Source organism: Pongo pygmaeus, chromosome 5, assembly GCF_028885625.2.
Source record: "Pongo pygmaeus isolate AG05252 chromosome 5, NHGRI_mPonPyg2-v2.0_pri, whole genome shotgun sequence".
NCBI lineage: Eukaryota > Metazoa > Chordata > Mammalia > Primates > Hominidae > Pongo > Pongo pygmaeus.
Genome location: NC_072378.2, coordinates 25303583 through 25316479, shown reverse-complemented (window position 1 = coordinate 25316479; position 12897 = coordinate 25303583). Strand labels below are relative to the sequence as shown.

Here is a 12897-nt window from a genome sequence, read left to right as displayed (position 1 = left end):
TTATTACTTTTTTGTATTTGGTTCAAAATATGGGGGAGGGTACTTTGTGTGTGTGTGTATAATATATAATATATATATAATATATAATATATATTATATATTATATATGTAATATATATAATATATAATATATATTATATATTATATATGTAATATATATAATATATAATATATATTATATATTATATATGTAATATATATAATATATAATATATATTATATATTATATATGTAATATATATAATATATAATATATAATATATATAAAATATATATATGGGTACATATTTATCCTTTTGCCTCAGGCTCCAACATGACATTGCTCACCAGTGTTCTATCCACAAAGAGAAGAGGTTTTTACATTACCATCAGAGCTGGATTCTGGGCCCTGTTATGCACAATTAAAATCTATTACTGTCCCCTCCACCTGCAAAAGAGAAGTCTTCCCCCAAAATGGAGTCTGCCACCTTTATAGTAATATAAATTACATGCAGCTTTTCAAAAATTGTGAAAAACACGTATTTACCATCTTAACCATTTCTATGCGTAATGTGTAATGTTAAGTACATTCACATTATTGTGCAACCAGTCTCCAGAATGCTTTTCATCTTATAAAACTGAAACTGCCCACCAAACAACTCCCCATTCTCTCATCCCCACAACCATTCTACTTGGCACTGGCAATACCATTCTACTTTCTATCTCTATGAATTTGACTACTTTAGGAGGCTTACATAAGTGGAGTCATACAGTGTTTGCTCTTTTATGACTGGCTTATTTAACTTAGCATAATGGCTTCAAGGTTCATCCATGTTGCAGCAAGTATCAGAATTTCTTTCCTTTTTAAGGTTGAATAATATTCCGTTGTATATACCATATTTTGTTCATTCCTCCGTCAATGGACATTTGGGTGGTTTACACCTTTTGGCTATTGTGAATAGTGCTACTAGGAACACAGGCGTACAAATATCTCTTCACTGGCAGCTTTCAAAGATCACAGAATCATATCTCACAAAATCCATTCCACCAATGATTATTTGTGAATTGGATTTCTGCTCTGCACTCTTTGTGGTAAGAGGAGGAATTTTCTGCAAGCCTCTGGCTCTTTGGTGGCAAAAGCCATTCCTAGATTGAAGTGCAGAAGTCATTAGAATCTTTAACACTCCACCTGACTTGCAACTGTGGTTACTCTTTAATCATTTCTTGCCCACTTCCATGAAGGCTACACTTTCCTATACAATATCATATTTAATCTTTCTTTATAAAAAATCCGTGACATTGATGTTATAATTCTCTTTTTATAGTCAAAGAAACTGAGTCTCAGGAAGGTAAGTGACTTATCTAATTAATAACCCATTTGGGACCTAACATGTAAGGATCTAGTAAGTGCAAATAAGCTAGCACTGTCCACATAGACTGTGAGTTTTGCTAAATCTATAAATCTTTCTATTTGAGCAAAATAAATGTAAGAAGTTTTCAGAATTCATAACTCTACTTACCAATTTCCAAAAGGGGCAGTTTCCAAATTATTTTGTATAGAAGGAGATGCTACAGCCTTCCTTAGGAACTCAATCTAGTGACTGATCACTAACATACCTCTGGGAGGAAAAATCATCTTAATACAGATTAGTTTAATAGGACAATAAGACAGCCTGATACAGAAATTAAAACGAGGGTATGGAGGTTAAAGTTTTGGCATATGGCTTCTGCACTGACAGACATTTTACTTTCATGCTATTCTGATGGTCTTTGTCTAATGACTGCGGTGTGTGTGTGTGTGTCTGTCTGTCTATCAGTGCTATCCAACAGAGTTTTCTGCAATGATGGAAATACTTTTTGATTGTCCAATGAAGTAGCCATTAGCCACATGTGGCAACTGAGCACTTGAGTGGTGACTAGTATAAAAGGGAAAGTCAAATTTTTAATTTTATTTAATTTATATTTAAACAGCCACATGTAGTTATAACAACAGAATATTGGACAACGTGGGGGCTATAGAATGGGTGTAACAATGTTGTATTTCAGTTCTACCAGTTCTTCAGATTCGTTTTCTTGAACAGAGTCCAAGATGGAATATTTTACCGTGATTTCCGGGTTGGAATAGGTAGGATTACAGTGAAACTCTAGCATTTAGTCACATGAATAAAAGCTGAATGAGGACAAAGCATTTCAAAGAAGGATCATATGTCTACAAAGAAAGATAATCTGGCCCAATAAACCAGGTAAATTGTGTGTTTTGGAACACTCTAGTGTATTTTATTGCTAACACCCATTTAGTGAATGGATTGATTTTCCTGTTAGAATGTAGTGGGAACATAATCTGAATGCCTTTGACTCTGAAGCCTACTGCAGCTAACAAGAACATCATTTGTATTTCATTGGCCCAGACAGATTATGATAAATGGTTGGATGAACACATTCTAAGTTGAATTTATGTAGCACAGTGCTTCCCATTATTTTTTCCTGTCAAGGAACTATTTTATGTTCTATTAAATTACACAAATATAGTTTTATTTTTATAACATTACTTCCTCCTATCTGAACACCTGCATCTTCTCTCATAATGTCAACCTCTCTCTTTGTATTGCAATTTGGCTTCTGTATCTACTCTGTTCCTTCCCCCCCGCGCCCACCCCCGAGACAAAGTCTCACTCGGTGGCCCAGGCTGGAGTGCAGTTGTGCAATCTTAGCTCACTGCAGCCTCGACCTCCCAAGCTCAAGTGACCCTCCCATCTCAGCCTTCGGGTTGCTGGGACCACAGACGCACACCACCATGCCCAGCTAATTTCTTGTATTTCTAGTAGGGACAGGATTTCGCTATTTTGCCCAGGCTGGTCTCGAAATCCTGGGCTCAAGCAATTCTCTCAGCCCCCTAAAGTGCTGGGATTGCTGGTGTGAGCCACCATACCCACCTTGTTTCTTTTATTCTCAGAATATTCTTAATAATCTCAAGAACATTCTTGGCCTCCCTTCCCTGCCGTTTATAATGTTTCCTCCTTTGGTTTCTTTATTTTCCTTCATTCACACTCTGATTGCACCATGCAGTTTGACTCAATTGTAGTCAAATTCAACTCACAGGCTTGTTAACCCTAGTTTGGTGAACATAAGAAGTCTTTTGGATGCTAGTTGGAAATGCAGCTCCTCAATCCCTAACACCAACATTTAAGCAGCAGAAAGAAGAGGAGCAGCCCATGGTGAAAGCGACTGGAAAGGTCAGAGACCCAAGGGGAGATACGATGAAAGTTATCAGTGGTGCCTAATGAAGAAGAGCTGTTCTGTGAGGCAAGGACTGAGAATGCTCCTCATGAGGACATCATCGATGACCTTGGTAAGAACAGTCAGCAGAAGGTTGAGAAATTATTGGGAGGTGCTGAAGCTGCCACAAGTACAGACTATGCTTCTGAGAGAGTTGGATAATAACAGAAGGAGAAAGTGAAAAAGGGCTCAGGGTAGAGAGGCTTTTGTTTAGGATGGGAGAAGCTGGAGCAAGCCAATGTCAGTTGGGGCCTCCCTGACTCTGTGTTATGTTGGTCCATCTTTGTAAACTTGGTCCAAAGCCACAGTCCAAGGTTCCTTTCATGATTTCCCTAAATTTCTGAGGCTTGCTCCCTCATGCTTCTCTTTGTGTCCACTGACACATCTGTACCTGTGGTCCCAGATCCATCTTGTGGCACCACAGTGCAAATCTCAGCCTTCTCACCAGTTTCTACACAAACACTCATGTTAACAGTAATCTATTGAATTAACAATTTCACAAGGAACTTTAAGGTAGTTTGGAGGTGCTCCTGGAGAGGGGTTATACGCCCAACCACACTGCCCTCTGCCATCCTGCTGGCTCCTCCTCCGTTTTTCCCAACTTCCTCCTCCTTTAGAGCAAGGAATTACTTTTCTTGTCTAGAACTGAGTGATCAACCCAGAGTCAAGGTCTTGCCTTCCACCTCAATGGGCTTATCCATGAATTTTTCTAAGAAATCTCCAAAAGGAATTTTCATGCCATTTGCTAAGAGAATTCGATTGTCCTCTAATATGTCCTCTTGTCATATTAGCATTCTGGGGGTGGGGGCGGGGCAAACAGTTTATGTAGATACAGAAATTGATGCATGCAGTGAAATGCTGGGAAATACCTGGAGGGGAGAGGAGGGCAGCTGTTCTATTTCTTGTGATTGGTGGGACAGGAAGTAAGAATGAGTGAAAATGAAGATAAACCTGTATGGGGGCAGGTTGTGTATGGGGGTGGGATGGAAGAGTGAAGATTTGAGGGTTTGTGGGCTCAGTAGTCTCTGTGGGGGCAAGATCACCTGCTGACAGGGGGTGGACAGAACTGAAGGTATGAGATTCTTGCTATAGGGAGGAGTGAGGGAAGGAGAAGGGATGAGGGGAGAGATGGTGTTTTTAGATAAGGAGAAGTATTGACAAGCTGAATTGAGTATTCTTCTGAAATCAGAAAGTATACCTTTGTGAAGATATCGATTCCCATAGTTGTGTTTCTCTCTAGAAGCCCTAATTCGCTAAGATATAGAAGCAGAGAAGGGGGATTTCAGGATTCATCTGGGGTTGGAGCTTGCAGAGCAGGACAGTGTGAGTTCTAGTGCTTTATTATGAAGTCCTAGTGAAAAAGAGAAGATTGAGTAGGAAGAAGCCTGCCCATTAGCACTCGGTTGACATTCAGCTCCACTCTGGACCATGTTACCTTGGTGATAATGAAAGTCGAAGGAGGGATGCTTTTCTACCAATTTTATCTAAGCATCTTGGGCAATTTTAATTTAAACGTATGATACTACCTCCATTTTTTCCTGCTATGATTCCTTTCATTTAGTTAGGCTCTATTGGTGGAAAGTAGTTGATCTTTGATGACGTTGTTATCTCCTGAACATTATTATCTCTCCCGCTCTGGTTTACAGATTTTTCCTGACTCTTCTCTTCTATGTTACAGCTCAGGACTGCCATCCAGTGGCCAGTTAGCATAGAGCTCTGGAAATGCTGATTTTTTTCTTCAATACAGCCACAGAATAAGACAATAAGAAAATATTTGCTTCCTTGTTGGGGAAAGTAAAATGCAGAACTTCCTATTTACCAGCCAAACAAAAGAAGAATGCATTCTCTCAGGACCTCGGGGACTGTCAGAAAATAAGAAAAGCTTTTTTGACTTTAGGAACTTTTGACACGGTTCTCTGAGAGCTAGTGTGTTTAGCCAGGAATTTATACTAAACAGGGAATGGAATGAAAGCAGGATCAGGATTTTGAAGAAAAAGACCTCTCAAATTGGGGAGAGTTAGGCAAAGAGATTGTGAATGTAAAGCCATTTGGGGAAGAGGTAGGCCCTTGGATAAAGCTTACTTTTTTTGCTTTCCTATTTTACTTTCTTCCTCACCCTTTAACACACGTAAGATGAGTCCCTATGTCCTCCGGGTCTGATAGGAGTTGTCAGACTGCAGTTGCTTGAGTTACTTTATTTACTTGGAATTTCTGGATGTGAGAAGCTATGGAAGCCAAGTTCAGATTCAGCCATTCTAATTCTTTTATAAGATTATCCTCTATGAAACAGTGGTGTACATTTCAGTTTCATTTTTGTAAAAATTGAGTGTCAAAATTTTAAAATCCTACATGTTTTATTATCAAAAGATAACTTATAGGCATAAGCTCTGGTATAATTTTTAATTTTTTGAATTGTAGATTATCTTTTTCTTTTTTATCATAGACACTCTGAAAGCTAATTGGGGATGACAGAGGAGAAAAAGAGAAAAGAATCTTGAATAAGAGGCCCAGTGGCCTCACTAGAAGGATGAGAAGATAAGACTTGCTCTAGAGGAGGAAAAATGGCAGCTTCCTTGCCCACTAAGGGGAGCCACAGAGACGCTTGAGTGCAATGTAGAGCGTCCTTCCTTAGCCCTTATGGTGGTTCTTCAAAGTTGTGACTGTTACTACAAATGTTATTTTCAGCCTGGGCCTTCATTAAGCCAGAATATTTCCCTGAACACTACTAGAGATGTGCTCTGTAATAGTAGCAAGGTCTTGCTGATACCAAGGGAGGGAAAGTAGGTGAATATCTGTGCATGGCTCTGGAGGCATACCTAGGGCAGTGTGGGTGGAGTGCCAGGCTGTGTTAAGAATTCCCAGTGGGTCAGCCACAAGCATATGGAGTGATGGCTCCTGACCAAAGACTGGGCAGAAAAGTGGGCAGAAGGGAATGCCAGAAATTGGAGACAGAGATAAGATACTAAACACAAACTTTTCCACTTCCTAATTTTGTCTAAGATAAGAAGATTCTAAAAACAAACTTTTCCACTTTCTCATTTTGTCTAAGTCCAGCCCTGATTGCATCCAATAGAAGATAAAAGATTTAAACTAGGCATTATTTTCAACAAGCATGAATAGAGGACCTACTATAATTGGTTTATTGAGCAGTCTTGCTTCACTGGACAATGAAAGTAGGAAGACATATTATTTTTTCCTGTCATTGCTTTTACCTGGGCTCTGCAAAATATCCCTTTCCTGACACTTAATGAAATCTTGGGGAGATTCAGTAATGTCAGGATCAGTTTGGTTATTAAACATCATTTTGTTTAAAACTCCAATCATATCCTATTCAAATTTCAAATATTACCTTACCTCACTCCTGCCCCAGGTACTAGGTCACAAAGAAAGTCTTTAAAGTCAAAATGTTTAAGAATCTAAGTTATATGAACCATATTATCTGGCTATATTGTAATAATCATATAAGAAATAAGAGAGTTGATGTAAATCCTATACTGTTATAGGTAAAAAAAATTGTGAGGCATTTACATTAACAGTGAAGAAGGGAAACATTGATATTTTCTTTTTCATAAAAACACCACACTACTTCTTTTAGCATCTGAGGTAGAAACAGAAGCTAATAAGTAGGGAAAGAGTTTTCGATTTTTAACTTTGTATTTGATATACTAAAATAGCAGCCCATAAGTTCAAACCCCATGTGTTTCATTTTTATTCTGATATAATAATTTAAATAGAGAAAATTCTTAAAGTATCTTAAATGCTCATTTTTCTCTCAAATATCTCATATAACATGGTGCTCAGAATAAGGTGAAATGCAATATGTTGCTGTTTGTAGCAGCAGAGTTTCTATTTTAATGGCTGATGATTTAAAATTTTATTTTAAAATTTATATATGCATATATCTATATTAAAATAGATTATTTTATATTTATATTTTATTTTAAAATCATCTTCTAAGATCAAAAACAATTTGGTTTGAAATGACAGTACAAGGAATGTGCATCAGTGCCTCCATGTGAACTTGCTGACACTGAACGTTCAGTTTTATTCTGCAACCTTCTGCAAGATAATTTATACAGCATCCAAAGCTAAGGCGAAAATCAGGCCTGGAGTTAGAAGAACTCACTGGATGTCAGTCTGGTTTCTGATGGATAACAGAGGCTGAGGACATATAATAGTCCGAGTGTTATTTATGCTATTCAGCTAGATATGTTTCATTGAAAGCAACTTGTTTTAAAATGTCTGTGAGCTTGGAGTTGTATTTATATTGCATCAGATCCACAAAGGTGTGCAGTTTCTGGCTGGCACTGATCTGTTGACATGTCCTTGGCATAACACACTTGAAAAGTTACAACAGACTGCTTTTTTCTCCATGTTGTTGGTTTTCAGAAACTTATAAATAACTGACCAAATCTTCTAAATTAGAAGTAGTTGGATACTAGCAATGGTTCAAAACTTCCTACAGGGAAGTCCAACTGAGTATACTTGGAATGTTGTTGTGGCACAGCCTGAATACAGGCACTAAGGTTCTGTATATGAGGCCTAGTATTAAACTCAGATTTGTAGGGAAAGTCTGATTCATGGCATGGAAGTTGGAAAAGACCTCATACTGTTGTAGGTCTTGCTGGGAATATCTGCAAGGCATGGCCTGATTAGAACTCCAATCTGTAAGCTGCCATTTACTTGCTATGCCTCATTTTGTGACCCAGTTGCTGCTGCTTCATCTCATGAATTTGTTGGTGCTAAAGCTATTGGGGTGGTTGTAACTACCCTGTAGCTTGAGTTGAGAACCAAGGAATGTTGCTGCTTATGACCTGAATACACGAAGGCAGACTTGTAAAATAGTCTTGGATATAAGTTAGGATTTTATCTGTTATGCCTAGTAGATAAAATCTTCACCAGAAAGTCAGATCTGAAGTTCCTCATTCTGCTGATTGTATTTGATATTTTCAAAATCAATGTTTAAGTTTTTCCTAGTCTTGTATTAAGTCATTATTATTATTATATGGAAGGAAACTTGCAGGATCTCCACAAAGTGTCAGGTTCATTTGCTGGGATGGATCAATAGATTCATGTTTTAAGACATTGCCTTTTTGCATGTGGCACAATATTATCTTGCTAATTACTGGCTTCACTCATAGATGCATTTAAAAAGCTCTTTCAAAGGGTGCAGTATTTGAAACAGGATAAAACGCCCAGACTCATTTTGTCGCATCATAGCCCTCAGAAAGGAAGTAGGATTAATGGAATCCTTATTTTGAGCTAATTTGGTAGCAGAGTATTTTCCAGTAGTGCTACTATTAGTCCTCATTAGTAAGAGTTCCTTCATGACAGGGAAAGGGCTGATGATCTCATCCATCACGGCTTCTCCAGCAGTAAACATAATAAAAGATAATTTCTATTTTATTTTTGTAAATGCTCTGTTCCTTCTTCATTTTGGAGATGTCTTGAGTTGCACTGATACAATCTAGCCTGCCATTTTAAAAAACAAAGGTTGTGTTTAACTGAACCCAGGTCCATTGCTTTTTTTTGGTAGAAAGCCTGTATACGCTCAGGCCTTTTTCTTCAAGCTTACTCATCTCAACACGGTTTTTGACTCAACAAAGTGTATTAGCAGTCGGATCCCCCATACACACAATTTTGCTTCAGCATATCCCAGAACAATTTTTCTTTTTGGCATCCCAAACTGTAGGTGTAAAATCTAGTTTGTGTTTCGTTTTAGATTTGTTTTTTTTTGTTTGTTTGTTTGTTTTTGGTTTAGGTCTCAGTATGAATGGAGGTTTAAGTATGGCTGGATCAACTACTATATAAAAGCCAAGGGAAGTGGAAGATTCATCTTTGCCTTTCTTGTCTGTCCATTAGGATACTTTAACCACTCTTGGGAATTTATGGCCAGGAAGTCTATTCAGCAGCCTTCCTAATTGGCAGAGGAAGCACATTTCCATAAAAGAAGAGTTTCTGGAGGAAGCTGGCAGCTCCATTAGTTCTGTTGGGAGACAGTGCACTTGAAAGGTGTTTTTTGTTTTTTTGTTTCTTTGAGACAGAGTTTTGCTCTTGTTGCCCAGGCTACAGTGCAGTGGCACAATCTCTGCTCACTGCAGCCTCCACCTCCTGGGTTCAAGAGATTCTCCTGCCTCAGCCTCCTGAGTAGCTGGGATTACCTGGGCCATGCCTAGTGTGACTGATGCTGAAGCTGAGTTCTGACTTTGGTGCCGTTCAGTTCATACATCTCTGATGTTGACATCAGAAGCAGAAACCCCGGAGAATATTTTATAGTAGAAACACAAAAGATTTATAGGGATAACTAATACCAAGCCATTCGGAGCCTGATATATGAAGTTTCCTTCCGTGTTCAGGCTTTCTGAGTTTTGCTCTATGGTATTCTGGCCTCTATTTCTGTTAGCTGGGAAGGATTTTAATGTAACGTTAAGAAAACTCTTTTCTCAGGTGTGTGATACTGAGCCTATAAACTGTTTGTTCAGCTTATTAATAAAATCTTGTGGAAAAGGTGTCATGCTATCCAAACAGGCAAATTCTGTAATAGGAGAGTCTCTGACGCCTGAAATATTATAGTTTGCTTTGACTCCCTCAGACTGGTTTGGTGTGATGTTTTCTGCCAGTGGCGTGTACCCGCCTGCACCTGGGGCGGTGGGGTCCCTGCGGGCTGCGGGCTCCCTGCGGGCTGCGGGCTCCCTGCGGGCTGCAGGCTCCGGGTTGCCGCGGAGACGCGTCTGCTTTCCCTCGGTCTTCGCGGGTGGGGGCGGGGGGGGGAGGCGGTGAGGCCAGGGTGCCTCGAGGCCTGATCACATCCAACAGCTCCAGCAGGCTGAGGGCGAGCCCAAGCTGGGGCTGAGGACAGTAGATCTGAACGAAGACGCACCTGAGACGGTCTACACCCGCGGTGTCGCTGCTCGAAAGTGAGAGAAGGCTGATACTGCTAGCTGGAATCCAGGCCTGGGTGCTGCATGGTGGCGCCCCTCCCCGTGACCACCGCTGCGTTCTCTCGGGGTGAGAAAGGCGCCCCCACCATGCCCCTGCCCCTGGGCTTCTGGCCTAAGCAGCTCCAGCGTCCGCTACCTCCCTGGGAGGGAGTGGGGTGGGGGTGGTGGGGAGCAGGACATGTTCTGGATTCTCAGGCCGCCCCCTGCACGTTCCATTGACTTTTAGTATGGGACATGGAGATATTAAGCGGCATCTCAGAGAATCTCCTGGGTTTAGACACAGACTTCCCTAGCCCTGTTGTTTAGTAGCAATCTAATTTCCCTTTTGTAATCAGGATCTATGGCTGCAGCAATTGAGAACTGTTCTTCTTTGTTTCAGTGGCAGGAGAAGCCCCAAAAGGCCAGGCGCTTGTTTCAGCTGCCAATTCACGGGCCCCATTGTTGTTGGCACTAAGACCCACAGCCAGCAGGGCTCAGAGTTGTGGGGACAGGAAGCAAAAGTCCTGCAATTGAGTTGTTATCTATGAAATAATAAGGGGAATCACCTCACGACCATTCCTTGATCCTGGGCTGGTGGAAGAAACAGTACCCATGTATCAATCCCTCTCCCCCTCCCTCCCCCTCCCTCCCCCTCCCTCCCCCTCCCTCCCCCTCCCTCCCCCTCCCTCCCCCTCCCTCCCCCTCCCTCCCCCTCCCTCCCCCTCCCCTTCTCTCCCTCTCTCTCCCTCTCTCTCCCTCTCTCTCCCTCTCTCTCCCTCTCTCTCCCTCTCTCTCCCTCTCTCTCCCTCTCTCTCCCTCTCTCTCCCTCTCTCTCCCTCTGGCATTATGTAAGATAGAATCTATCCTTTTAGGATGTTGTCCCCTAATTGGTACCATCTGTAGCTGAGTTTTTGGTAAGCCCCTTACCAGCTTGTTACCATGACCCACATGTTGCGTGGTCATGGGTTACCTGGTAAGGCCAGTGAATTTCTAGGGCATCAGTCCATCACTGTGCTGTTTTGTGAGTGCAGATGGTGCTGGCTAGGGAGAGCTAATCCATATTCAGAATAGTGTCTATTCCAAGGAGGACAAATCAGTTCTCTCTCTATGATGTAAGGGGCCTGATGTAATCAATCTGTCACCAGGTGTTTGGCTGATTTTCCCTGGGGAATGGTGCTATATTGGAGACTCAGCTTTGGTCTCTGCTGTTGGAAGATCCCACATCTGGTAATGTTGGTAGCAGGCCTCAGAGAGGGGAACTCACATTATTGATCCCTGCCAATACAGCCACTTTGCATTTGGGAAAGAGGCTGACTGAAGGAATGTGATTTTTGTTTTTTCTTTGAGACAGAGTTTCACTCTTGCTGCTCAGGCTGGAGTGCAATGGCATGATCTCAGCTCACTGCATCTTCTGCCTATTGGGTTCAAGCAATTCTCCTGCCTCAGCCTCCCAAGTAGCTGGGATTACAGATGTGTGCCACCACACCCGACTAATTTTTGTATTTTGAGTAGAGACAGGGTTTCACCATATTGGCCAGGCTGGTCTTGAACTCCTGACCTCAGGTGATCCGCCCACCTCAGCCTCCCAAAGTGCTGGGATTATAGGCGTGAACCACCGCACCCGGCCAGGAATGTGATTTTTATCTACCTGTAGGGGTTGCCCTTTGGTGAGCATGCACATGAGGACGCGGATATCCAATCTACCCTGATTGGCTGATTCCATATACCTCTTTAGAGGCATTCCTATTAAAGCCAAAAATAAGACAAACATGCCTGCTATCCCCACGTCAGTCAACATTGTAGAGAGAATTTGATTAATGTAGTGAGACCTGAAAAAGAAATAGACCTGAAAAACTAGTGTCTACTATAGACACTGGTTGCTTGAGCTCATAGGACTTGCTCAGAAGCCTTATGAAATGCATCTCAGAACTGTCTGCATAGGGGAATAAAGGGGAAAGCACTTTTCCACTTGTCCCTATTCCCCATCTGTCAAGGATTTCCTCATTAAGCATTAACTCTCCCTCCCCTACCCCACTTCTGGGTTGTCTCTGTCTGAGTGCTGCTGAGCAAATTTCCAGGGCAGGAAGAATTTCCAGGACACAGTGAGGTTACCATCAGCTTGCACCTGGGTGGCAAAGAGGTCAGAAGTGGTGAGCAAGACATATCCAATATCAAGTGTGTAATAATAAGGAAGAGAATAAACTAATTTACATAAACATGATTATTAGAAAATCCAAAAAATATTATAAACAGAATTAATAAGAGGCCTCAACAGCATTTCTATATTGACCAATGTACAAAAATCCATAGTGGTTTTGTATATTGATTAGAAAAGGCAATCAAAGGCTGGGTGCGGTCACTCACGCCTGTACTCCCAGCACTTTGGGAGGCTGAGGTGGGCGATCACTTGAGGCCAGGAGTTCAAGACCATCCAGGTCAACATGATGAAACCCCGTCTCTACTAAAAAGGCAAAAATTATCCGGGCAGGGTGCAGGCCTTGCAGGCCTGTAATCCCAGCTACTCGGGAGGCTGAGGCACAAGAATGAGCCTGAGGGGAAGGTTGCAGTGAGCTGTGATTGCGCCACTACACTCCAGTCTGGGCAACAGTGGGAGACTCTGTCTCCAAAACAAAGCAAGAGAAAACAAACAAAACACAAAACCTTAAAACTCCCCAAACTCCTATTCCTGAGGCAAATAGGCAAAATACTAAAATATGATAAA

The 12897-nt window shown here is 41.3% G+C and overlaps 1 protein-coding gene across 1 annotated transcript in view; it reads left to right on the top strand.

The window, feature by feature from the left end:
- The first annotated feature begins 9998 nt into the window (after window positions 1–9998).
- Window positions 9999–12897, top strand: part of LOC129039569 (cytidine monophosphate-N-acetylneuraminic acid hydroxylase-like) — a 129601-nt gene continuing 126702 nt past the window's right edge. Inside the window, exon 1 of the mRNA XM_063665882.1 lies at window positions 9999–10263. The gene's annotated coding sequence lies outside the window, so the exon portion shown is untranslated. The remainder of the gene's footprint in view (window positions 10264–12897) is intronic.